This window comes from Bos indicus, chromosome 29 (genome assembly GCF_029378745.1).
Source record: "Bos indicus isolate NIAB-ARS_2022 breed Sahiwal x Tharparkar chromosome 29, NIAB-ARS_B.indTharparkar_mat_pri_1.0, whole genome shotgun sequence".
Classification (NCBI taxonomy): domain Eukaryota; kingdom Metazoa; phylum Chordata; class Mammalia; order Artiodactyla; family Bovidae; genus Bos; species Bos indicus.
In genome coordinates this window covers 40,548,813-40,575,618 of record NC_091788.1, presented here as the reverse complement: position 1 = coordinate 40,575,618, position 26,806 = coordinate 40,548,813, and the positions used below count along the sequence as shown (strand labels likewise).

The 26,806-nt window shown below is 48.6% G+C and overlaps 1 long non-coding RNA gene across 3 annotated transcripts in view; it reads right to left on the bottom strand.

Moving 5' to 3' along the window:
- Positions 1 to 8,929: 8,929 nt before the first annotated feature.
- LOC109554723 (uncharacterized) overlaps positions 8,930 to 26,806 on the bottom strand; it is a 44,952-nt gene continuing 27,075 nt past the window's right edge. The window contains exons 3-5 of one of the 3 annotated variants that reach the window (XR_011564841.1): positions 19,298 to 19,450; positions 16,973 to 17,077; positions 8,930 to 9,266 (exon numbers count right to left, since the gene is read on the bottom strand). This is a non-coding gene — a long non-coding RNA (uncharacterized lncRNA). Of the gene's footprint in view, positions 9,267 to 16,428; positions 17,078 to 19,297; positions 19,451 to 26,806 lie in introns of those variants that run through there. The other 2 variants (XR_011564840.1, XR_011564839.1) reach the window with 2 other exon arrangements.

The window sequence follows — 26,806 nt, the reverse complement described above, 5'->3', positions numbered from 1 at the left end:
TTGAGAAGCGCTGCTGTTCCAAATACGGATGGAAAGGAAAAGGAAATACATGAAAAATGTGTTTTAATGGTGATTGTTGCTGTTTAAAAAGAAAAACAGGAAGGGTTATTTATTTAATCTTCAGCAACTCCAGTAACCAACAAGATAGTGGCTGCAGTCTTTATTTTTGCAACTGTTTGCAAACTCCTAAAAGGTGTTTATGACTTCTTTCCTCTAACTCCTGCCTGCATCTCATTTTTCTGGTGGACTGACCGAGCCTCCATCCTTGAAGTTGTGTGTGAGTCGCTCAGTCGTGTCCGGCTCTTTGCGACCCCATGGACTGTAGCCCGCCAGGCTCCTCTGTCCATGGGATTCTCCAGGCAAGAACACTGGAATGGGTTGCCATTTCCTGCTCCAGGGTCCATCCTCAAGGCCCTGAGCTATTGGTGATCCTGACTGTAAAGCATGTCCGCCTTTACCGTAGGGCGTGAGGGCATAGGAGGTACTCCATGGGGACCCTGCGTTCCACCCATATCACTCCTATGTGTGTGTGTATGTCTGTGTGTGTGTGTGTGTGTGAGATGAGGATCCCCAAGTGGCCTGGTGGTAGTCCCAGGCTCCAATTCAGCGGAACCGTTATTGTGCCCCCTGGTGGAAACGTCCCTCCCTTTAGTTCTGAAACCACCAGACAGTCGAAACTCAAGAATTGCCTGAACGGAAGGCAGGCAGCAGACATTTTGACACTGGTGAAACTCTCATCACCGCATCCATCCCTAGTTGTGAGACCCTTTGGAAGGAACGTACCCTACCAGACGTCTGGTTCAGAGCACATGTTCCCTGGGGGCCTTACCTGGTCCAGCCACCAGGCTGCTCCCTCTCCAACATCCCATCTGCCCTTCCTGCTGAAAGCCATCAGCCCCGGTTCTGACAGAGTCTGGCCAGGTGTTCTTGTAGACGGCCACCAGAGCTGTGAGCAGACTGGAGTCAGGGAGGAGGCCAAGACTGAGGGCTTCAGGATGGGCGACGAGCCATAGATTGGTCCCGGTCCAGCTGCCGGGCTGTGTTCCCTCAGCTCGGTGCCAAATTCCCCCTCTGGTCTCAGTTTCCCTCTGGGTCCCAGTGGGGATAATAACATGGCTCCTCCTTCCAGGGGGGGTATGTGGATTAACTAATTAATGAGCGTGACATCGTCTGCTTCTGCAAAGGGGCTGATTAAATGCTGAGTGTTGTTATTAGAGCGATGAGGGTGTGTGACAGGCAGAGTCAACTGCAGACAGATCTACTCCCCTCGCTCGCCTCCTCCCCGCCCCGTTCCTCCGTCTGCCCTACACTCTGCAAGCTGAACATCTTGCAAGACAAAACCAAGATGATTTTTGGCACCCCAAAGACGGTGTCTAAGTTTTGCGTGTTTCCCCTGTACTGGAATGTGAGTCACGGCCCAGCTCCGTAGAGTAATCTGTCTCCGACAGCTGGCACAGCTGTGCCCTGCCTCAGACTCTCGGCTCCCAGCAGCTGCAGGGTGGGATGGCTCGGCCAGTGATTGCGTCGGGTTAGAGCTGCCTGCAGAAAGACAACTGCAGCATTCCTGAGCTGGGCACCAACCTCCTGACTGCACTGCCCCATGGTCCCAGTGACTGAGTGATTGCCTTTCCTCACAGCCCGAGGGAGGGAAAGTCAATGTGGCCTACTGGCTTAAGGCTTAAGTGGGAATTCAGAGCATGCAGCGTTTTAAAGTATAAAATATCTGCTCATGGCTGCTGGAGATCCAATGACTACATTTTAGCTTGGATGCAGGGTATAGGATAAGGCATGAAATCAGCTCTGGGCATGGGACTTTAGTTTGTTCCCAGATGCCCAAGTCCTGAGTGAAATAGTGAATGTGACTTTCCCAGTAGTCAGTGTGGAATCCTTGCCCACTCACCTGTGCTGGGTCCCCCATCTCTGAGTGTTGTAGGATGCTGGCTCCCACCCAGAATCCCGGCACCCATGGTGGGGCGGATGGGAAGGAATGTCTTAGTCCCACCACCAGGGAAACAGCTGACAATGATGGGCAATGTTGTTTACCCAAATAGCACAAACTCTACCTGCGGAGGGGAGAGAAAAGCTCTGGAGGCTGAGCTGTCAGACTCCCACAGGGAGAGAAATTAGCCAGTTTTGAGGTCTAGGGAATGAATGCATGTGAACTGTGGTTTGGGACACCTGAGCCAGCTCAGGATCACCCAGAGTTTCTCATGGCAGGATTTTCAGCCCTTTTCCCCACTAAAAATTGCTGCTCTCCTGCCTTCTTGATCCTCATACTATGAGATATAGGAATGGGTCATAGGGGCAGATAGCCTGGAAGTGGGGGCTGGACCCACAAAGATTAAAATCAGCTACCACTGGGATGTGCTGAGGTCTTGTGCAAGAAGCAAGTCGTCCCCTCCCACCGAAGGGAGCCTGCCACCCATGCCTTTTACCTGAGTGAGTAGCATTTGCAATCAGAGTCTCGACACATCTGTATGGCGATGGAGTGATAACGGTGGAGATACTGGAGGAAGTGAGAGTGTTGGTGGTCTAGTGGTGGTGTTGATGGGGAGAAAGGACCAATGGCTTCCAAGGTGGTCGTTCTGGAAATGTTTTCGCTTCCCACCTCATCCTCCATTCACTTGGGTATCACTAGTACTTTCACTGTAATGCCCAAAGGATTGGGGGATCCTTGCATCTCATTAAACCAGCCTATTTGTAAGTATCTGCTCCCTAACGGGCATTGTAGTAACTAGTTTTTCTCCTTGGGGCACTAGGGAGCTATGGGATTATAAACACAGATGTCTCAGGAGAAAGACTGCATGCTTATTGACTAGTGTGACTCATCTGCACTTTCTGGACAATAATAACAAGAGTAGAGAGTCCTCTTGAGGGTGTTCATCCATCCATCTACCCACTCAGCCACCCACTTATTCTCTCACCTCCTCTTCACCCACATATTCACCCACCTACCCATTCACCCACTCACCTTCTTACACCCAGTCTGTCCGTTGCCCACCTACCTACCTACCCACCCACTCACTCCTCCATTCACCCACCCATCCATCCGCTCATCCACAAATTCATCAGTCCATCCATCCATATATCCATTCATCTATCTGTCCATCAACTCTTCAACCTCTCCACCTATCCAACTATGTCCTAAATCTTGTCCAATTTATCGTCCCTCCTAAATATCTTTGCAACTACCCACTTCTGTCCATTTCTACCAGTACCATCCAGGTATGGGCCACACTTACGTCTCTTCAGGGCCACTGCCACAGGCTCCTAACTGCTCCCACTTCTCATCCAGTTTTCCACCCAACAGATAAAGCAACCTCCTATAAATGAACACCAGATAACATTATGTCACTGCTTAAAGCCTTGCTGTGGTTTCTTATCGCTCTTAGAATACAGACCCCAATTTTTGTTGGGTATACAGTAAAGTGTACAGATGATGAGTTTCCCCATATGTGTATACCTGTGATCACACCCAGATTAAGACACAGAGTATTTCCAGTTCTTTGTGCTCATAAAAGTCAGTTACCCCACCCCCCGATGTAGACACTAATTGTATGTGTATACCTTCAGTTCAGTTCAGTCGCTCAGTCGTGTCCAACTCTTTGCAACCCCATGAATTGCAGCACGCCAGGCCTCCCTGTCTGTCACCAACTCCCGGAGCTCACTCAAACTCACGTCCATCGAGTCGGTGATGCCATCCAGCCATCTCATCCTCTGTCGTCCCCTTCTCCTCCTGCCCCCAATCCCTCCCAGCATCAGAGTCTTTTCCATTGAGTCAACCCTTCGCATGAAGATTTGAAGGTGGCCAAAGTATTGGAGTTTCAGCTTTAGCATCATTCCTTCCAAAGAACACCCAGGATTGATCTCCTTTAGAATGGACTGGTTGGATCTCCTTGCAGTCCAAGGGACTCTACACCTTAGGTTTGGTCTGTTTCTGAACTTCCTACAGATGGAATCATAGAGCATGGACTCTTTTGTGTCTGGCTTCTTTTGAGAAACATTATGTCTGTGAGATTCATCCATGTTATTATGTGTACCAGTAGTTCACCGTTTTTTATGGCTGTGTGATATTTCATTAGGGTTTTCCTGGTGGCTCAGCAGTAAAGACTCCACTTGCCAATGCAGGAGATGCGAGTGTGATCCCTAGGTCAGGAAGATGCCCTGGAAAAGAAAATGGCCACCCACTCGAGTATTCTGAACAGAGGAGCCCTGTGGGCTACAGTCCATGGGGTCGCAAAAGAGTAGGACACAACTTAGCAACTAAACAACCACAATGCAACAATATTTCATTAGATAAGTATACTATGATTTGTTTGTTTATTCTGCCTTGTGGCTTTTTCCAGCTAGGGGCTCTAGTGGATAAGGCTGCTACATTCTTGTAAAAGTCTTTAGTGGATATTGCACTTCTTTCTCTTGGGTTGGGGGTGGACAGGATAATGACCCGTAGTGATGTCCATGTCCTAATCCCCAGAACTTGTATGTTTAAGTATAATGTGTGTTTGCATGTTAAGTCGCTTCAGTTGTGTCCGACTCTTTGAGACCATAGCCTGCCAGGCTCCTCTGTCCATTGGATTCTCCAGGCAAGAACACTGGAGTGGGTTGCCATGCCCTCCTCCAGAGAACTTTCCTTACCCAGGGATTGAACCTGAAAATCTTACATTTCCTGCATTGGCAGGCAGGATCCTTACCGCTAGTGCCACCTGGGAAGCCCTCAAGTATAATACAAAAGGGAATTCAGGTTGCAGGTGGAATTAAGGTCTCTAATCAGCTGATCTTGAGATAGAGAGATTACCCTAGATTATCCGGGTGGGCTCTGTGTAATCAAAAGCTTCCTTATAAGTAGGAGAGGGAAGCTAGGTGAGAGGAACAGAGAGATGACAGTGAGAGAAAGACTTGACCAGCCGTTACTGGCTTTGAAGATGAGCCAAGGAACTGGGAAAGGCAAGGAAACAGGTTATCCTTCTAGAGCCTCTAGAAGGAACACAGGCTTGCTGATACCTTGATTTTAGCCCAGTGAGACCCATTTTGGACTTCTGACCTTCAGAACTATAAGATAAATATTTGTTTTAAGCCACCAAGTTTGTGTCAGTTTATTATAGCAATAGAAAGCTAATACAGATAGATGTGAGATTTCCCTGGTGGTCCAGTGGTTGAGACTCCTCCTCCCAATGCAAGGAACACAGGTTTGATCCCTGGTGGGGGAACTAAGATCCCATGTACCTTGGGGCAACTAAGCCCACTCCCCACAACTACTGAGCCCACGCTCTAAAGCCTGTGCTCCACAAGACAAGCCTTCAAGCCACAACTGGAGAAAGCTTGAGCATTGCAACAGAGAGCCTGTGCACCACAATGAAGAGCCAATGAAGCCCCCCCCCCCCCCGCCTCCCGCCAAAAAAATAAATACAGGTAGATACTTAGGAGTGGAACTGGTGGAACTGCTTGATCATAGGATGGACCCTCAGATTCTTCTTCATGCCACCATCCAGCATGACTGGCCCTGCCAACATGTCTGCCCACATCTTGGGCCACTCTCTTCTCTTCTGTCCATCTTCCAGCCAGGCAAGCCTATCATGATGTTCCTCAGAGGTGTCCCTTGCGTGTGCTCTTCCCTCTGCCAGGGTGGCCCTCCCTCTCTCTTGAGCTATCAGGGCTCAAGATGCTTCCTCAAGGGAAGGAGGTTAAGTTCCCAATTACTGATGGGCTCTCCAAGCACTCTGGTTTTTTCCTTCAGGCCACTTCCCAAGGTTTCTTGTTTAGCTGCTAAGTCATGGCAACTCTTTGCAAACCCATACTGCAGTGCACCAGGCTTCCCTGTCCTTCACTATTTACCAGAGTTTTCTCAAACTCATGTCCACTGAGTCAGTGATGCCATCTAACCATCTTATTCTCTGTCATCCCCTTCTCCTCCTGCCCTCAATCTTTCCCAGCATCAGGGGTCTTTTCCAATTACTTGGCTCTTCGCATCAGGTAGTCAAAGTACTAGAGTTTCTGCTTCAGCATCAGTCCTTCCAATGAATATTCAGGGTTGATTTCCTTTAGGATTGACTGGTTTGATCTCCTTGCGTGCTGCACTCCATGGACTCACAGAGTCCTACACAACTTGGTGACTGAACAACAATTTATTTAAGTAGCTGAGTTTGCCCCCCATCCTTACGCAGCACCCTATCCACAGACTAGAAGCTCCCTCTGGGTAGGGATTGGGTCACTCTCATGTCCTTAGCACACAGCTCCACTGCCTGGCACATAGTAGGCCCACAGCAGCTAATGGCTCCCTGTTGAATGAATGAACTTCTGTTTGATAGGGATGGGGAGATGTCTAGGTACAGTGAGGATGTCAGAGCAAGTGTGGAGAGGGGGATGGAAGAGGAAGAAAGGAGACAGGAGGAGAGACAGAAACACACACCCCAGAGACCATCGAGCCCCAGATTCTACCCTCAATTTCAGTCTCATTTCACCGGCATCCCCAGGGCAAGAAGACTCTTGAAAACCATCCATGTGAATCAAATGCACAGGAGGGAAATGCTGATCTCTTAGTGAGAAAGGTCCTGTATTCCTTTAAAGACAGCTCGATGCCTTTCCAGGGACCTGTGACTCATACCTACTGCCTTGGAAACAGTCGGCCTGGCCCCTGAGGAAGGAGGGGTATTATACATAAGTCTGGAGCTGACCGAGACCCCAAGGTGGGTGGTGAGTTTCTCAAGGCCACCCCCCCCCCACAAACGTGTTAGAATCAGAGCTGGGATCTGAAACTGGAGCTCTTGACTCCCAGCTCGCTGGTGGGGTGGTGTAGGGTTGCCAGATTTAGCAAATTAAAAAACAGGATGCCCGATTCAATTTGAATTTCAGATGAACAACAAAAATTTTTTTTTAGTGTAAGTGTGTCCCAAGTGTTATATGAGACATACTTATACTAAATAATTATTGTTGTTCATCTGAAATTCAAATTTAACTGGGCATCCTGTATTTTATCTGGCAATGGGTGGGGAGTAGGACTGCAGGGAGGAGGCAGGGGAGCATTTAATCCCTACTTCACTACCAAACAGGCCTATCTGGGGACCTGAGTCCCCATGCTCTCTAGAAAACACAGAGCCTGTTTGTCCCCTGGGCAGAGGTGGCCACCTGACCTCTTTGGCTTCCTTAACTCACCGGCTTCAGCCTCGGAGCAGACCCCGGCCTTCAGCCAGGACACTGGTTCTCAACTCAGAACCTTAGAATTATCTGCCCAGGCTGCACCCCAGGCAATGACAGCAGGCTCTCTGGGGATTGCACTCAGGCATCGGGAGCTCTCAAAGCTCCCCAGGCGACTCCAGCGGGCAGCCGAGGTTGAGAACCACTGTGTAGCAGGACCCGCTTGCTTCTCAGATGCTGAGGGCATGTTAGTTCTGCTTTTGCCTCCTGGAAGAGCCTTGGGAACCACCACAGTCTCAGCCGCTGCCCTTTACAAAGCAGTGTGCCACAGGCCCTTCTGCCCTGGGCTTCTCTCAGCCCTTTCCGGTTGATTCTGAGGAGTTCTCCTTTCAGATGATGGCAGTTCCCGTTACCCATGGCTCAACAGGAAGGCAGGAGTGGGGACCCCCACCCCCACCCCACCCCTATTCTGGGATCCATGTGCCCCTACTGGGATCTGGAGCAACCAGAGAGCCTCTTGGGGATCCAGGGTCAAGGCCAGGCAGAAAGCAGGTTATTCTCTGAGCTGATTCTTTGAGCCCCATCCTTGCGGCTGGGTTGGCTCTGTCTGCTGTGGGTATCTGTTGCCCCTCCATTCTTCTCCCCCAGAGCAAACAGTGCGCATGTGCTTACTTGTCTCTCTGTGTCTATCTTCCCCACTAGACCAGCTCCAGGAGGACAGGGGACAGGTCTGTCTTCTCAGTCCCCAGATCTTGGTTGGTGGCTGGAGCAGGGGCTCCATGAATATTTATGTTCACTGGTGGATGAACCCTTAGCATTTATGAATTCTTACCCTGACCTTGTACAGATAAGGAAACAGAGGCACAGAGAAGGGCAGGGACCTCCCCCAGGTTGTACAACGGGATGCAAGCTGAGTGAGGACTAAAACTCAAGGCTCTGATTCCCATTCTGGGGCTCTTTCCACTCAGGAGGGCCCCCACATCTACTCCTGCCCAAGTCACCCCTCTCAGCCCTGTTCTGAGTCATCAGCTTCTCCTTTCAAGCTCTTCTATGGACAGACAGACAGACACATATGCATACACACACACACTATATCCTGTCTGGAGGCTTCCCTTCTGGAAAGGGTCAGGGGGCCCCTGACAGTGGGTGAAGACGCAGGCAAAGGTGGGAGCAGACATGTATTCTGTAGAAAACACCGGAAGTCCTTCTAGCTGAAGCCTCCTCTACCAAACAGACTCCAATGAAGAGGCCTGCCAGGTGTGCAAAGACTTCTGTGTAGACAGGCTTTGCAGGGTGGACCTTGCCCTCCCCCTACCTCCTCTCACCTTGGAAGAAAGACTAAGCTGTCCCCAAGCTCAAAGAGCCTCCTTCTCCCTAGAGCAGCCCCCAGCTTGAAGATCCACAAGCAGGATTTGGAGCCGAGTAGAGCCAACCCACACACCCCTTTCCTGGATGTGAGACCCTCATTGAGGTTCAGGTTCCTGATCAAGAAAATAATAATATTGCCCTGGACAGGCAGTGGTGAAGATGATTCGCAGGGTGCTGAGCTTCCTGTTACATGCTCGGCCAAGGCGCTTTCCCAGAGCCTCTGCCCTGGGCTCCCAGCGACATTCTAAGCTGCACATGAACACAGTTAGCAGGAATTCAATGCTGACCCCCTAATTGGACAAATCGATATCATCAGTCCCTTCCTGAGCTGTGAATCAGAAGATGGCCTTTTTGGTAATTTCATGAATGATGATGGCTTCCCAATGGGCTCCAAAGAGACGGAGCTCCTTTCAGAGACTTCCCTGCCTTTTAAAAAATTTATTTTATTGAAATATAGTTGATTTACAATGTTGTGTTAATTTATACTGCACAGCAAAGTGATTTATACATATAATGTTCTTTTTCATAGTCTTTTCCATTATGGTTTAATCATAGGATATCTGATGCAAAGGGCCGACTCATGGGAAAATACCGTGATGCTGCGAGAGATTGAAAGCAAAAGGAAAAGGGGGCAGCAGAGGATGAGATGGTTAGATAGCATCACCAACTCAGTGGACATGAATCTGAGCAAACTCCTGAGTGAAGGACAGGGAAGCCTGGCGTTCTGCAGTCCGTGGGGTCGCAAGGAGTCGGACACGACTTAGCAGCTGAAAAACAACAACAAAAAAAGCTGAATACAGTTCCCTGTGCTATACAGGAGGACCTTGATGTTTTCCCTGACTTTTGAAGTCATGTCAAGAAGATAAGCAAGCATTTGCACCGCAGGGCACTGGAGGCAGGTTTGCAATGGGTCTTCCTGGGAAGGTAGATGTCAGAGGAGACAGAACCTGACACACTTCGGTGGGCAGGATGAACCCCAGAAACCTCAGGGATGGCATTTGCTCTCAGACATCTGTTTCTTAGTAGTTTAAAAAAACACGCGTGTGTGTGTGGTGGTGAAATATTTGTTGTTGTTGTTGTTCAGTCGCTAAGTCGAGTCTGTCACTTTGTGACGTTATGGACTGCAGCATGCCAGGCTTCCCTATCCTTCATAATCTCCTGGAGTTTGTTCAGATTCATGTCCATTGGGTCAGTGATGCTGTCTAACCATCTTGTCCTCTGCCGCCCCTCTCCTTTTGCCTTCAATCTTTCCCAGCATCAGGGTCTTTTCCAACAACGCTTTAAGCCATTTCTAAGTGTATGGTTCAGTGGTGGTAAATGCATTCACATTGTTGTGCAACCGTCTCCAGAATTTTTCTGTTCCCTCATAGTTCAGTTGATAAAGAATTGGCCTGCAATACAGGAGACCCCGGTTTGATTCCTAGGTTGGGAAGAAAGGATAGGCTACCGACTCCAGTATTCTTGGGCTTCCCTTGTGGCTCAACTGGTAAAGAATCTGCCTGCAATGCGGGAGACCTGGGTTCAATCCTTGGGTTGGGAAGATCCCCTGGAGAAGGGAAAGGCTACCCACTCCAGTATTCTGGCCTGGAGAATTCCATGGACTGTATAGTCTATGGGGTCATGAAGAGTCGGACACAACTGAGCGACTTTCACATCCTGAAACTCTATATCCATTCAACGGGGACTCCTCATTCCCCTCTCTCCTCAGCCCCTCCCAACCTCTCTCCTACTTTCTGTCTGGATGAATTTGACTGTACTAGGTACTTCCTATAAATGGCATCGTGCAGTGTTTTTCCTTCTGTGTCTGGCTTATTTTGCTCAGCATATTTTCAAGGTTCATCTATGTTGTAGCATATATCAGAATTTTCTTCCTTTTTAAGGCTAAATAATATACTGTCATATATATAGACCACATTTCATCCATCAATGGGCATTTGAGTTGTTTCTACCTTCTGGCAGTAATAATGCTATGAACGTGGATGTACAAAAATATTGGTCAAGTCCCACTTTCAATTATTTTGGGTATGTATCCACGTCAAGATATAAACTGAGGCATGTTAAATTTTTTAAGAATTGAAAAAAATGGATTCAAATCAGGCAGCAGTCAATCTAGCAGACGGAAAGGAGCCCCGAGGAGCTGAACAGAAGGAAAGACTTGTGGGCAGAAGGGAATGGGAACAAGCAAGTTACACGAGGCAAAGAAAGTGGGTTGGTTATTGCAAAACTACTTTCCTTCCGGGCTTGGCAGGGGTCAGTCAGGCAGATGACCTAACTAACGCTGATCAGACAATTCCTGATTGACTGGTTTAAGATTCCATTTCCGGGAGAGCCAAAACTGTCATTCAGCCTCAGCTTGGTGACATGGGCTTTAGCATGAACAGCTTTATTTTGGTCCTGTTACCTTGTTTTTAACACCCAGAAGCAGGCTTGCTGGATCATATGCTAATTTTACTTTAGACTTTTTGAGGAACTGTCATGCTGTTCTCCATAGCAGCTGCACGTCTGATACTCCCATCAGTAATGCCCCGGGGTTCCAGTTTCTCCACATTCATGCGAACACTTGTTTTCTGGTGGGCAACTTATTTGCTCATTTGTTTCTGCTTGTTTTATATTTTGCTTTGCCGAAACACTTACTTGCTTTGTTTTTATTTCTTCTATTTTTTGTTTGTGTGTGGGGGTGTTTTGTTTTGGCCATACCACATGGCCTGTACGGTCCAAGTTCCCTGACCAGGGATTCAGCCTGGACCCTTGGCAGTCAGAGCACAGAGTCCTGCTGTGAACGTTGGTCTGTACGTCTTGGTGAGCACACGTGTGCACCCATTTCTGTTGAATACTTTCCTAGGGATAGATTTGCTGAGTCATAGGATATATGTATGTTAGGTTTGGTCAGTTCTTCCAGTTTCACAAAGTGGCTCTACCAATTTACAGTCCTGCCAACCATGTATGAGCGTTCCTGTTGCTCCACATCCTTGCTAACACTTGGTATGATCTCTCCTTTCTGTTTTAATAGACTTTCCAGCCACTTTTTTAAAATTTAGGAATGTGACCCAATTTGTCTCCTTTCCCACCTCCTGTAATGACTCCATTGGTCAGAGCTGATTGCCCTGGGCTGGCCCCCAGTCTGAAGGCACCTCTATGTGGACCGCACAGAAGGTCAGTTAACTCCCTGGTGGGGGTTCATCTAAGCTTCACCCCATGGAATCATTCTATAATAAGTATTCAGTGCTGTGATTCAAAAGAAGTATACCCTTGGTCATTCATATGACTAAAATATATTTTTCCTGTATTTGGTTCCCGTCCAGGGTTCTTGGCTCACAGCTCCCCAAGCCCTTGGAATTTCCTTTGCAATATGATCAATGGGAACATGTTTTTTAGTGATATGTGGTCTCTTGTACTCGGTTTGTGAAATCTCTTCAGAGACATAGAGATGAAATGAGTGGCTGGTTATGCGTGTGTGTGTGTGTGTGTGTGTGTATGCGTGTGTTTAAGTCTCTTCAGCTGTGTCTGACTCTTTGCAACCCTATGGACTGTAGCTCTCCCGGCTCCTCTGTTCATGGGATTCTCCAAGCAAGAGCACTGGTGTGGGTTGCTGAGCCCTCTTCCAAGGGATCTTCCTGACCCAGGGATCAAACCCGAGCCTCTTACCTCTCCTGCATTGGCAGGCAGGTTCTTTACCACCAGCGCCACCTGGGGAGCCCTTTTTTATTCACAACAAGCCCCTTTCCACTGCAACTAGGTTTATGTTAATGAGGTGACTTCTGTATAGCACCTAAGGATGGAGGCTTGTTGTCAGGGGAACCACCATGAATACAGGAGTGGGACTGATTTCCAGGTGGGGAAGAAGGAGGTTGAATCAATCACCAATGGCCAGTACATTAATCAATCATGCCTAAGTAATAAAGCCTCCATTAAAAAACAAAAGGCGTGAGGGTTCCGAGAACTGACATGTAGGGGAACCAGAATGCTTCCGTGTGTTACCTAGTTCAGTTCAGTCACTCAGTCATGTCCGACTCTTGCGACCCCATTGACCGCAGCACACCAGGCCTCCCTGTCCATCACCAACTCCCTGAGCTTGCTCAAACTCATGTCCATCGAGTCGGTGATGCCATCCAACCATCTCATCCTCTGTCATCCCCTTCTCCTCCTGCCTTCAATCTTTCCCAGCATCAGGGTCTTTTCCAAGGAGTCAGTTCTTCGCAGCAAGTGGCCAAAGTATTGGAGAGTCAGCTTCAACATCAGTCCTTCCAATGAATATTCAGGACTGATTTCCTTTAGGATTGACTGGTTTGATCTCCTTGCAGTCCAAGGGACTCTCAAGAGTATTCTCCAACACCACAGTTCAAAAGCATCAATTGTGCTTCCTGGCCAGCCCTAAACTCCCTGAGGACAGAGGCTCCTTTGTTCAGCTGGGTTCTTTAATATCCTCTGTAATAAACCCGTAATCTGGTGATTGAAGTGGCTTCTTGAGTTTTGTGAGCTGCTCTAGCAAATTTACTGCACCCGAGGAGGAAACTTTGATTTACAGTCGATCAGTCAGAAACACAGGTAACAACCTGGGTTTACGCCTGGCACCTGCAGTGGGAGGACAGTCTGGATGAACTGAACCTTTAACCTATGGAATCCAATGCCATCTCCAGACAGACGGTGTCAGGACTGAACTGAATTCTCAGACACCCTGCTGGTGTAGGGGAATTCCTTGTTGTTGTGAGGAAGCCTTCTACACACATTGAAACTGGGGCCAGGAATCCCAGAAAGTATGGCATTAGGACCACCCAGTCAAAGGCTTTCCTCGGGACATATAGTATCAGCAGGGAGCAGATGACGTGGGCCAGGACTCTTGTGGTGACCCTAAACGCCCCCGCCCTATGGGGTGATCTGGGACCTGGGGGATCGTGTGACTAATGCCTGCCTCTGCTATGGCTTCTGGGCTTCCCTGGTGGCTCAGACCATAAAGAATCTGCCTGCAATGCTGGAGACCCAGGTTCGATCCCTGGGTCAGGAAAATCCCTCCAAGAAGGGAATGGCCACCCACTCCATTATTCTTGCCTGGAGAATTCCACAGACAGAGGTGCCTAGCCAGCTACATGGGGATCGCAAAGACTTGGACACGACTGAGTGACTAACGCACACACACATCATGGCTTTCATTTCCCACCTGTGCTGTCAACCCAGCATTGCCTGTAGGTTCCACAAGCATTGTAGCTGGAAGGCATTTGGCTTCTGCATAGGTAATGTTTTTCAAATGTATGCGGATCCCATTGAGGTTAATAACATTTGAATTGACTGAAAGCTTTTCAGTATTCACAGTCATCTTTTGTGTTATGTTTTCTCAGTTCGTGACTTCACAAAAATACAACTATTAATAAATGGGGTGGGAATAGGTCAAACTGAAATGTAAGCGTTCAGAAAACAAAAGAGATCAGAAGCCCTTGGATGTCAGTCGAGACACTGACACAAGGCCACAAGGGTGGCCACTTGGAGGTTACCAAAGCATGGGGGGTGTCATGGGATGCTTCAAATCTTCTACCTCCCTCCAGTCGCCCTGCCTTGAAAGATCCAGGTGAAGTGGCTTGAGACCTTCTTCTTCGTACTGGGGATGTCTGTCATCCTTCACCATGTCTCCAAGTATCTCCAATGGATGCTCATGATTGCTCTCTTGGTATCTCCTAGTCTAGATTCCTGCAACCTCATCCCAGTATCCCCCCCACCACACATACACACCTGCTGCTGTGATTTCTCTCCGAAGTGCTTCACCCAAGCACAGGCCTGGCCCTTGCTGATGGGTGATTCAGCTGGACCACAGGGTAAGACTGCCCAGGTTCAAAGTTCAGCTCTTCCATTGACAGACAGCTGACTGACCTTGGGCAAGGTTCTCTGTCTCTCTGGGCTTTGATTTGCTCATTATAAAATAGGGGCAAGTGAGGCCCCTCCTCTCCAGGCTGGTTGACGGTCACATGAGTTGATGGGGGTAAAGCCTCCTGTGCCTGGTAGTTAGGGGGCACAGCCATCATTTTTATTCATCCCCTACCAAGTGCTACGAAGGGCTTCCCTTGTAGCTTAGTTGGTAAAGAATCTGTCTGCACTGTAGGAGACACCGGTTCAATTCCTGGGTCGGGAATACTGCTGGAGAAGGGATAGGTTACCCACTCCAGTATTCTTGGGCTTCCCTTGTGGCTCAGCTGGTAAAGAATCTGCCTGCAATGTGGGAGACCTGGGTTCCATCCCTGGGTTGGGAAGATTCCCTGGAGAAGGGAAAAGCTACCCACTCTAGTTCTCTGGCCTGGAGAATTCTATGGACTGTAATGTCCTTCAGGTCGCTAAGAGCTGGACATGGCTGAGCGACTTTCCCTTTCACCAAGTACTACTGTTTACAACTGATTTTATTTTATTGTTGATTTTTTTTTTTTTTTTTACCTTTTGGCCATGTTTCTCTGCATGTGGGATCTTAATTCCCCTACCAGGGATCGAACCCTCACCCTCTGCAGTAGAAGCTTGGAGTCTTAACCACTGGACCATCAGGGAAGTCCCTATAACTGATTTTATGGAAGGTGGACCGAGGAGGGGGATCACAGTACAGCATCAGAACAACTTACAGCTGAACCAGAGACCTCACCATGTTTATCATCTCTTGTCTATCTTAGGAAGTGCCCACCAGCCTGCTATCTCCTCTGGCCCAGACCTGGTGCCATTTCTTGGAGCCTGTTCACCAACCCCCCCTCCAGATCCTCCTCTCCAGTTCCTCCCTCCTCTTAGCCATCAGAAGGTGCAAAGTTTATTTTGCAGGGCATCTACATTTTGGTCTCAGCTGCTGTCTTGTAGAAGAGGCTCTAAGACAATGATACTCAATTAGGAAGGGTCTGGGAAGACTGTAAGGGTGTTTTTCTTTGTCAAAATGTGTGTGTGTAACCAGTTATTATATATAAACACCAAGTAATTTTGCACGCTTCTAATATACACAGAATCTTCCAGGAACACAACTCTATTATGTACACGGAAGGAGAAGATTGTCCTTTGTTCTGTTCGGAATTTTGCCAGGACTCGTTGCCCATTTCACGTCACCAGCCTCAGCGCGGCTCGTGGTGTGTGAGTCACCATCAGGAGGACCACTTGGGTCTGTCTGCCTCTGCGGCTGTCACGTTCCCAGTGGGGCCACCGGGAGCAAGTGTCAGAGCTACGTCAGCCCGTTTCCTCCGCAGTCGGCTTGCGCGTTTTCACCTTGAAATTATTTTATTATAAATGACTTCCCTTTAATTTCTTCTTTTTACTATGGTCAGGATATTACATCGATTTGCTTTCAAAAAAAACATGTGTGAGGGCATGTGTGATCACTTAGGAATTCCATTTCAGCTTGGCAACAGGGGAACAAAATATTTGCAATGTTGCTATTTAGTTGCTAAGTCACATCCAACTCTTTTCGGCCCAGTGGACAGTAGTCCGCCAGTCTCCTCTGTCCTTGGGATTTCCCAGGCCAGAATACTGGAGTGGGTTGCCATTTCCTTCTGCAGGGGATCTTCCCAACCCAGGATTCAAATGTTTGTCTCCTGCACTGGCAGGCAGATTCTTTACCGCTGAGCTGCCAGTGAAGCCCTAAAATATTTGCAAAATATTTGTCTTCTGAAAGGGGCTTGGGTCTGCTGGGGTTGCCAGCTACCTCTCAAAGGCCCACCTCTGCATAATTTAATAATCCATTCTTTTCCACACAAACAATAATTAACATTGTTTTTTTTTTTCAAAATTCAGACTTGTTATTCCTCTCACTTAAATAGTAAATACTTGAAATCAACATAAAAAAACCTAGGTATTAAAAACATTTAATAATTTTTACCCTCCCCCCCACCTCCAAAATAAATCCCTCCTTGAGCTCTTGCCAACAGGAGTGATTGTTTCTGAAACGAAGTTCTCAACTCACTCGATTGTGGAGGCGGCTGCTGTCATTTATTCCTTTTATTAAAGAAAATTGTCTGCACTGGGTCTTCACTGTGGCACGCAGGCTCGGGCGTCGGAGCACACAGGTTTAGCTGTGGCATGTGGGGTCTTGGTTCCCTGGCCAGGGATCGAACCTAGGTCCCTTTCATTGGAAGGCGGATTCTGAACCCCCAGAGCCCAGGGAAGTCTCCATTTATTCTTTTAAGTAGCTCTCTTCTCTCCCCTGTAAATGCTCTGGGTTAACAATCCCGCTGCTGGTCCCCTTGCTCCCAGATCACTTCCTTCTTGATCGAGGCTCACAGAGTGGCCCCACGAGATGGTCTCAATATCTGAAGGCGACAAGGCCACATCTGGACCTAAAACTGTTCTGTGGCCCCACATTTAAGTCACAGTCCCTTAGCCTGGCCTCGCTGAGCCAGGGCACAGGATACGGCCTCCTCTCTGCTCACTCCTCCCACCCACCTTGCCATCCAGCCCCAGTTCCTGTGCCCAGGCTCCTTCCTCTGCTGGATCCCCGAGCCCCACCACCACCCTCAGCTCCATCTACCAGGAATGTCCTATTCTCCTCTTCAGCAGAAACTCAGTCCTGAAGGTCCACTGAGAGAAGATGGGCTTCCACTGGGGCCTGGATTGAGCAGGAGCGCAGGGGCCACTGGGGAAGGAAGAGCAAGATGTCGGGTTTTGGAGAATTCAATCAAGAGCCCTCCTCTTCCCCATCCAAGCCTGGAACCCACTAAGAGAAACACACAGCAGCTGTGCAGACAGAGGTCAAAATAGTTCCCTCTGTGACTTCAGATCCATGGCCAAGGGCACTTCCTATGACCCCACCCTTGAACTTGACATTCACCCACCCAAACCACCCAGTCCCTGGCCCAAGTGCATAGTGCGGATGCGGTAAAGGCTTCTAAAAAAGAAGGGGGTGGGCTGGGCGTGCCCAAGCACTCCTCCCAAACTTGGCCATCAGTCACTTCTCTGCAGGGGAGGAGGAGGGAGTGAACTACAAGAGAGAGGCTGGAAGATTACTGCAATTCAACGGACACTCCTCCGCGTGGAAACATGATGGGAGAGAGGGTGGGAGGAAGGGAAGCTGTGATGAAGACACCAGCGCCTGGTCAGTGTTAAGGGCAGATTGGAGATGGGGCAGAGGCTCAGAGAGGAGGCTGAGGCCAGAGGAAACCGTCAGAGTTAGGGACTGTGCAGAGAAATTCTCTAACTTAAAAAACTTTGATTATCGCCAAAGCTGTATATGTACATTGTAGAACGTTGGAACACATAGATAAGCAAAAATAAGAAAACAAAACCATTTCTATTCCTACCATCTGGGGAGGATCACTGCAAATATCTTATTGTCTGTCTTCCCAGATCTCTGTTTATGCATATAGATATATATAATCATCAAGACAAGCTCATAATGCCCTTGTTGCATTGTAATCTGCTCTGCCCACCATTAACAATCTCGACCTCTCATCAAAACACTTTTGTCTTACCTGCACAGCACATATTCAAAATCCCTCTTTGTCCCCCAAACGTCCTTTAAGCCGATGTAGACTAGGGTGCTGCCGGGACCCTCTGGTTGTCTGCACTTAGGTCTCTTTTGGTTTGGCAAGTCTTTTTCCTATGACGGGCTTCCCTGGTGGCTCAGACAGTAAAGAGTCTGCCTGCAATGCAGGAGGCCAGGGTTCGATCCCTGGATCAAAGATCCCCTGGATAAATGGCCATCAGTGTTGCCGGCCTTACTGCCATCACTGCAGTATTCTTGCCTGGAAAATCCCCTGGACAGAGGAACCTTACGGGCTACGTACGGTCCATGGGGTCAAAAGAGTCAGACAGGACTGAGCGACTCACACTTAACTTTCTCATGACAAAGACTTGTGAGGACTAAACTGGTTGTCTTGCCAAACGCTCCACCTCCAGGTTTCATCTCCTTGTCTCCCTCTGGCCTTGTTACGTTCGTTCTTCTCTCTCCTGTGTCACCAGAAGAATGCTGGAGTTGGGTGACGAGGCGTTTTGGATGAGGGTGTACAGCGGGTGACGGTGGTCTTCTTCACAGAGTATCACATCAGAAGCCACTTTTCATCCTAGGAGTCATGCTGACTTGCACTGACCATTTCTTACAGGGCTGGGCTGAGGCATCCTTGAGCTCCTTGTTCTCATTTTAGCGCAGAAACTGAGGTCCAGAAAGTGACCTCCTGGGGGCCCAAGCCCTTAGAGTTTACGGAGGGACCTCTCCCTCCAGGGAGCCCTCTTGGAGCTTCCACGTGGCCCCGAGATGCAGGAATTGTGACTCTCATTCCAAGGAAACTAAGGCTTCGTGTGGCTAAGTGACCAGAGCTGGGAAGTGACCACTGGTCTCTGCCTCTGGGTCTTTTCTCTTTCCCCTGCACCAGGCCACAGGGCACTGCCTGCCCTGCCCTTTTCAGGTGTATCTGACTCTGGAACCCTCTAGACTCAGCCTATGGGTCCACCCCAGGGCACATTGACGCCCTGAGCAGGCTCCACACCTGTCCTTGCCTTTCAGAGGCACAGGCCTTCGCTGTGGGACACAGGAACACAGCTGTCTAGACCCCAGAATATGCCAGCTCAGCAGGGCTCAGATTTCCCTCGGAGGACAGAGCCTTTCGCAGGCAATGGAGGACAGGAGGGAGACCTTCGCATTGGCTGCCCTGCCACTCCCTGGCTGTTCTTCCTGCAGGCTCCTGCTTTAACCTGCAAGTAAACTGGGTCTCAGAGAGTCTGCAGAGCTGCTGGCCTAGGGATGCCCAGGTGGATGGGGCAGAGCCAGGATGGGAATGTGGGACCCTGCCTCCTAACCTAGGGCAGTTTCCATGGCCCTCCATCCTCCCACACCATTCTGGAGGAGCTTCCCACTCACCAGCCGGTCCCAGCCCAGTTAAAAGCTGGGGGAAGTAAAGAGAGCACTGGATAAGGAGTTCTGGTCACGGTCCAGCCTGCTGTCCATCAGCCACGCCTGTTCACTCGTCAACATGCCTCATTTCTTGACAGGCACCATGTTTGTTTAAATGTACTGGATACAGAGATAAAACATGTTTTGGAATCAGATGGAATTGTTTTCATACCTTGGCTCAGTGACTCACATGTTATATAACCTCAGACAAGTTATTTAACCCCTCTTAACCTCAGTTCCTTTATCCACAAAACAATGATAAGGTTCTCTGGTTGCTTTGTTGAGAGAATTAAATGCATGGACAGTACTCAAAAATAGGAGCTCACACTTATATAATGTTTACAATGCGTGCCAGGCGCTGCTCTACACATTTCAGACAAATTAATTTGTTTCATCTGCACAACAGAAGCGGACAAAGCAGCTTATTAACATCTTCATTGGACAGGTGAGGCACCCAAGGCTCAGAGAAGCTAAGTGACCTGTTCGGGGTCACACAGCATGTAAGCAGTGGAGCTGGGCTTCAAACCCAGGCAAACTGCTTCCAAAATAACCTATGCTTATAATCACTAGGCTTGGACTAAGACCTGGCCTCAACCTTCATAAACATCGGATGCTCTCACTGATTGCAGAAGGGAAACGCTTTCTGTTAACACCCTTCTTGTCCCTATGCTTGGTCCCTAATGTTCTCTGGGACCAAAAGAGCCTGGCCACTGCACAGTCTGGGAAGGTGTATCAGGCAGTGAAGGCGGCAATTGTGCTGTGTAACAAAACATGCCCAAACTCAGTGGCTTCTTTCTTTTTTTTTTCATTTGAAGGTCACCAGTTTTAAGGCTTTTTAATTTTTCTTTTTTTGCTGCACTGGGTCTTCTTTGCTGCGCGTGGGCTTTCTCTAGCTGCAGTGAGTTGGGGCTACTCTCTAGTCGCAGTGCTCAGGCTTCACTTGTTGAGCAGCACGGGCTCTAGGTCAGCAGGCTTCAGTAGTTGGGGCACACAGGCTTAGTTGCCCCATGGCACATGGGATCTTTCCGAGCCAGGGATTGAACCCATGTCCTCTGCATTGGCAGGTGGATTCTTAGCCACTGGACCACCAGTCAAGTCCCCAAACTCAGTAGCTTAAAAGGACAATCACAATTTCTCACACTCATGGGTCTGCAGAGAGGCTGGGCTTGGCCGTGTGACTCTGCTCCACGCAGAAGGTCCAGCTTAGCTCAGATGCACGGCTCCTCCTGGGGCCCAGCCTGAAAGGGCCCACATCTGGATGTGTTCTTCCTTGGGCTATGGCAGATGTGCAAAGGAGGAGGGGCTAGCTCAGCCAGGAAAGCAGGTTTAGTACCCCCGTTCACCTCATCCTCCAAGGGTCAAAGCAAGTCACATGATCAAGTTCACAATCAAGAGCAGGAAGGGCCCCCCTCCCACCATGAGGCCCCTGTGAAGGGGTAATGTGCCAAAGCCACCACAGGGCAAGGGAGAATTGTGATCAAAATTTCAAACCTCCAAAGAAGGGAAGGGTCTGGGGCCGAGTGACTCAGCTTGGGGCCCACATCAGGCAAGAATCTCTCATGAGCACAGAGGCCCTGGGCTACATCCAGTTCTGGAAGCTCCCAGCTTATTAAAAAAAAAAAACAAAACCAAGACATGCTCACACGGCTTACGATAATTGTGGCATATTTTAGATGTTTACATTGAGCAAATTAATGCTTTTAGCATGCACACAAATTGCTAAGCGATATAATTACACTGCTCACAAGAAAATTATAGGATTTATTAAAATTATTAATTGCTGGTCTATTACAGGCGGTGGGGGCCAGCAGTGGGCCACAGGTGTGAAATTTTCTGGTTCAGTCAGACCAGCTCTCTGTCACGGGACAGATGACTTCCTTGGGAGACAATGCCCTAAGCCTAACCCTGAGGCCCTCATTGTGCGTTAGAAGCACCCGGGAAGCTTTCCTAAAATGCTGATGCCTGGGCCCCACCCACAAAGTTTCCGATTAAATGGGACCCAGGGTAGAAAGGCTTGGGAATCAGACTTTATTTCCCCCCCCAAAAAAACTCCCTGTGTAATTCTGATGCGCAGCCCCAGGGTTGAGAACCATTGGATTACGGGGTGGGAAGTTCTAAGTCAATCTGTGTTAATAAGATGTGAGGTTAGACTTATTCAAAGCTTTTACAGTTTTGGGGAAAGAATCTTCCTTATTTTTGAGAGAGATCTGGAAAGCTAAGTGTATCTTCTGATGGATACGGACAGGAAATATACTGTTCCCTCTTACTGGTGACATCTTTCAGCTACGAAGCAAGCCAGCCTGAGGACAAAGGGGTTACAGAAGAAAGAAAACAGAAACAGCCAGAGCCTTGATCTCACCATACCTGAAACCTACTTGCCTTCAGTAGTAAGAGCCAATATAAATCTCTTCTCGCTTAAATGCGTTTGAGTCTGGTTTGTGTTGCTTGCACCCATAGGCGTTGAATAATGAAAGCACTTCTCATGGGCTTCTCTGGCGGCTCAGACAGTAAAGAATCCACCTGCAATGTGGGAGACCTGGGTTTGATCCCTGGGTTGGGAAGATCCCCTGGAGAAGGAAATGGCAACCCACTCCAGTATTCTTGCCTGGAGAATCCCCATGGACAGAGGAACCTGGCAGGCTATAGTCTGTGGGGTTGCGAAGAGTAGGACACGACTGAGGGACTAAGCATGGCATCCCATGCAGGGCCGGGGGAAGGACCAGGAGAGATGTCGCATGTGATTGCACCATTGACGTTAGCTGCAAGGGGTGCTGGGAGAACGGCTGCCCCAGGAGAGGCGGTCCAAGGGCTTGCTGCGTGGCAGAACCTAGGCCTAGGACCTGTGCCTGGCAGGTGCTTAATAAATGTCTCCCAACGAGATGGATGCTTTATGCTTTCATTTCCCTTTCTGTAATGCCTGGTCTCTGCCAGATGCAGGGGAAAGAGTAATCTGATTATCTGATTAAAGTAATGTGGCCCCGAATACCAGCAACTCCATGGCTTAAGCCACAGGGCAGATCCGTGTAGGTAAGAGGCTTACCACTCCAACAGTGAAATAATCAGGCCAGCAGGGGAGCAATTAATTAGACAGATGTTTCCTAAGAGCCTACTATGCGCCAGGCACTGTGCCAAGCCGAAGCAGCTGAGGAATCTTCAAGACCCTTGCCCTCACCAGAAAGCCCGCAGGGATCTCTGAAGAGGGAGGAACACCTCCGCCCCTTACCTATGCCCTCATCTACATGCCTGGGCCACAACAACAGAGGATGGCCTGATACCCAGCTCTCATGCAATCCACGCTCCTCTTCCAAGACTTTCCCATGTCCTAGACGGGGGGATAGCAGGGACTGGAAGCCATGATTTTGCATGTGGTATTTTTGAAATCATGATTTTTCAACCAGGTAATTCAGTGCCATGAATCAAAAATTTAAACAGTGTAAGATGGCAGAGTCTGAGAAGTCTTGTCCCTACCCCTGTTCTGTGCACCCCACTTTCCCGTCTCTTAGGTCAGTCACTTCTTAGTTTCTTGGGTGTCCTTTCTGCAGTGGTTATAAGGCCAGTTGTAATCTGTTGTATGCTAGCTGTTAAATTGGAGAAGGCAATGGCACCCCACTCCAGTATTTTTGCCTGTAAAATCCCATGGACAGAGAAGCTTGGTAGGCTGCAGTCCATGGGGTTGCTACAGTCAGACACGACTGAGCAACTTCACTTTCACTTTTCACTTTCATGCATTGGAGAAGGAAATGGCAAGCCACTCCAGTGTTCTTGCCTGGAGAATCCCAGGGATGGGGAGCCTGGTGGGCTGCCGTCTATGGGGTCACCCAGAGTCGGACACGACTGATGCAACTTAGCAGCAGCAGCAGCAGCAGCAGCTGTTAAATATTCTGATTATTACCTTGCCCGCCAGCATCATGATAAAGTACAAGCAGACAAAAAATATTTTCTCTCTTCCTTACTTTCTCACACAGAAGTATTGTTATGAATATACAGTTCTGAATTTTGCCCTTTTCATTGAAAAAATATCCTAGTGGTCTTTTCCTAGCAGAATAGAAAGCGTCCTCATTCTTTTTACAACTGTATAGTATTCCTTCCAAAGATTATTTATATACAGTGCATGCTTAATTTGCCTCCAAGCTTTTGTTATAATAAGCAATGGTATAGGGAGTAGCCTCATATTCATTTATGAACAACTCTGCTGCTGCTGCTAAGTCACTTCAGTCGTGTCTGACTCTGTGCGACCCCATAGACGGCAGCCCATCAGGCTCCCCATCCCTGGGATTCTCCAGGCAAGAACACTGGAGTGGCTTGCCATTTCCTTCTCCAATGCATGAAAGTGAAAAGTGAAAGTGAAGTTGCTCAGTCGTGTCTGACTGTTCTCCAGGCAAGAACACTGGAGTAGGTTGCCATTTCCTTCTCCAATGCATGAAAGTGAAAAGTGAAAGTGAAGTCGCTCAGTCGTGTCCGACTCTTCGAGACCCCATGGACTGCAGCCTACCAGGCTCCTCCATCCATGGGATTTTCCAGGCAAGAGTACTGGAGTGGGGTGCCATCACCTTCTCCGAAGAATAACTCTACCTATAGGATAAAATGTAGATTTAGGATTGCTGAAAAGTGAAAAAGTGTCAGTCTCTTAGCTGTGTCCGATTCTTTGCAGCTATAGCCCACCAGGCTCCTCTGTCCATGGAATTTTCAAGGCAAGAACACTGGAGTGGGTAGCCATTCCCTTCTCCAGGAATCTTCCTGACCCAGGGATGGAACCTAGATGTCCTGCATTGCAGGCAGATTCTTTACCTGAGCCACCCAGGATTGCTGAGTCAAGGGCAAAAGCATTTGCAACTTTGATAAATATTAAAATGTTGCCCTTCGTAAGGAATGCTCCATATTGAATTCCCACCATCTGTATATGAATGTTGTTTATTTTTTACAAGAACCAAATAAAATACTTTTCGTCCTGAAAATGAAAACATGCCCCTTGTATTGTACAAAACTGGGAAAATACAAACACAGAGCAGAAAACAAAAATCACCCCTGCTCCAACTGAGCGGAGATCCCTCCTGTCCACAGTCTGGTGTGTTTCCTTCCAGTCTTGCTTGGTACCCTGCATATTATTCCATAAGCTGATGTATTCACTGAACTAATATTTTGTGAATGGTTTCTCATGTTGGTAAATTTTTTTTCTACCCTCGGAGAAGTGACAGAACAGAGATATTAAGCAAGCGGACCCCGGTTCAGAGCTTAGCCACACCGCTTTCTAGCTGCAAAGCCTTGGGCAAGTTACCTAACAGTTCTCTACTTTCATCTCATTTAAAACGGGGATCATAAGAGCACCTACCTCATGTTTTTGTCATGAGGGTTGAGCCGTGAGGGCCAGCACACGTGAAACGCACAAGCAAGCTTTGGCACTATAATAAAAGTGAGCTGATACCGCATCATATTTGACTGCATGGTATTCCCTCGGATAGAAGTAGCATCGCTATGGAATGAGTTCCCTATTTTCTTGGACACCCAGGTTATTTCTGTGTTTCACTGTTCAGCTGTGCTACAAAGATGAAGCTTTGTGGATACAACTTTGCCCGGGTCTCTGGTTATCTTCATGGAAGTGGGAGGGAAGAGTTATGGCCTACCTCTAAGGGCTGCTCAGGATTTGCCCCTTGGAGCTTTTTACGGTTGGTTTTCACATCCCTGCCCCTCTGGGTTTTCCTTCACACAGGCTTGAGAGGCAGCGTCCGGGCTCCCTGGTGCCACCCTGGCCCCTCCACCTGGGTAAATCCAGTCACATCTCTCGGCCAAGAGAACATCAGAGCCTTTAAACCATCTGGCAACTGATGAGCGGATTTTTTGAATGTGATGTCGCCATGTGGAATTGGTACATGTTACAACAAGGATGAACCTTGAAGATATAAAGGTAAATGAGAGAAGCTGCACAACAGAAAGCCACATACATTCCATTTATGTGAAATGTCCAGAAAAGACAAATCTGTAGAGACAGACAGTTGATTAGAGATTGCCAGGGGCTAGCAGGAGAGCTGGTGGGGAAGGATTGCTAAGAGGTACAGGGTTTCTTTTGGGGTGATGAAAGCTTTCTGAAATCTGATGTGGTAATGTTTGCACAACCTTGTGGAACATATTAGAGCCCACAGACCTGTACACTTTGTGCTGTGTGCTTAGACGCTCAGTTGTGTCCGACTCTTTGCAACTCCGTGGACTGTAGCTCACCAGGCTCCTCTGTCCATGGGGCTTCTCCAGGCAAGAATTCTGGAGTGGGTTGTCATGCTCTCCTCCAGGCGATCTTCCTAACACAGGGATCGAACCCAGATCTCCCGCATTGCAGGTGAATTCTTTACCGTCTGAACAACCTACTGAACTGCACACTTTAGAGGAAGCAATTTTTCTCTAATAAATAAATAATAAAAGAGAATTGAGCAGAACTGGACACAGGGAGATGGAGGAAGCCCCCTCCTGCCCACCCAAAGCTTAACACCACCTGGCAGAATAAATAAAGTTTAACCTCTGGGTCTTGTCCCAGTCCTCCGTGCACCTCAGAATCACCTGGGATGCTTTGTGATCCCAAGGCCCAGGATGCACCCAGACCAAGGAAATCCAGTGAACCCCATGCAGAGTCGGGACTGGGAACCAGTGCCCACGTGAGCCTAAAAGCAATAACAACAACAAAAAGCAAAACATCTGGCCTGTATGAGAAGGACTCTGATGCCCAGAGAGGTGAGTCTGTTTGCTTGGCAAGTCACTGGCTACCCCACTTGGCAGATTCTCTTGCAAAGAAGCACGGATTCTGGAGCCAAGCGGACCTGAGTTCAAATCCTAACTCTTACTTAATTATCTAAACCTCCCTGAGCACCAGCTCTCTCATCCACAGGCTAGTCATTAGTACCTGTTCCTCAGAGATCAGATGAGATGCCATATGAGTAAGCACTTATTTTATGCAAGTATCTGGCAGTTTCCAACGTGCTTGGAAAAGGGCAAGGGAGCATGACTCCTAACCCAAAGTGTCTGCCTTTTCATACCGTAATAATCATAGTAACTGTTGAATCTTGCTTATTCCAGGTGCTTTGTGGGAGAGGGGGTGTCTTGACCTAGGTCCCAGACTGACCCCGGCGTTCTCTTCCTTGTGGATGGATATTGGAGTACAAGTTGGCGGGGAACAGCCTCTGCAACTGTCCTGATGGTGGGTTTCCTTGGGGTGGTGGGCTTCTCTTCTCTCTGCTCCCACAGCACCTAGTGCCAGCTCTGGTATTTAATAGGTGCTCAAGAAAGATTGCCACACAGAGAAAAGTCCCCAGAGGAGCTCCGCTCCTGGTGGGTTTCCCAAGGAGACGGCAGTCCCCCACGAGGCCACTAGGGGTCTCCACGCTCCACCAAATGGCTCCGCTAGAGTTTCGTAAAGGGTTCCGCGGGCATTGGTCCGCTTGGGAGGAGGGTCCATCCCACTTGTCCTCCCCTGGGGTCAGATCACCAACGATG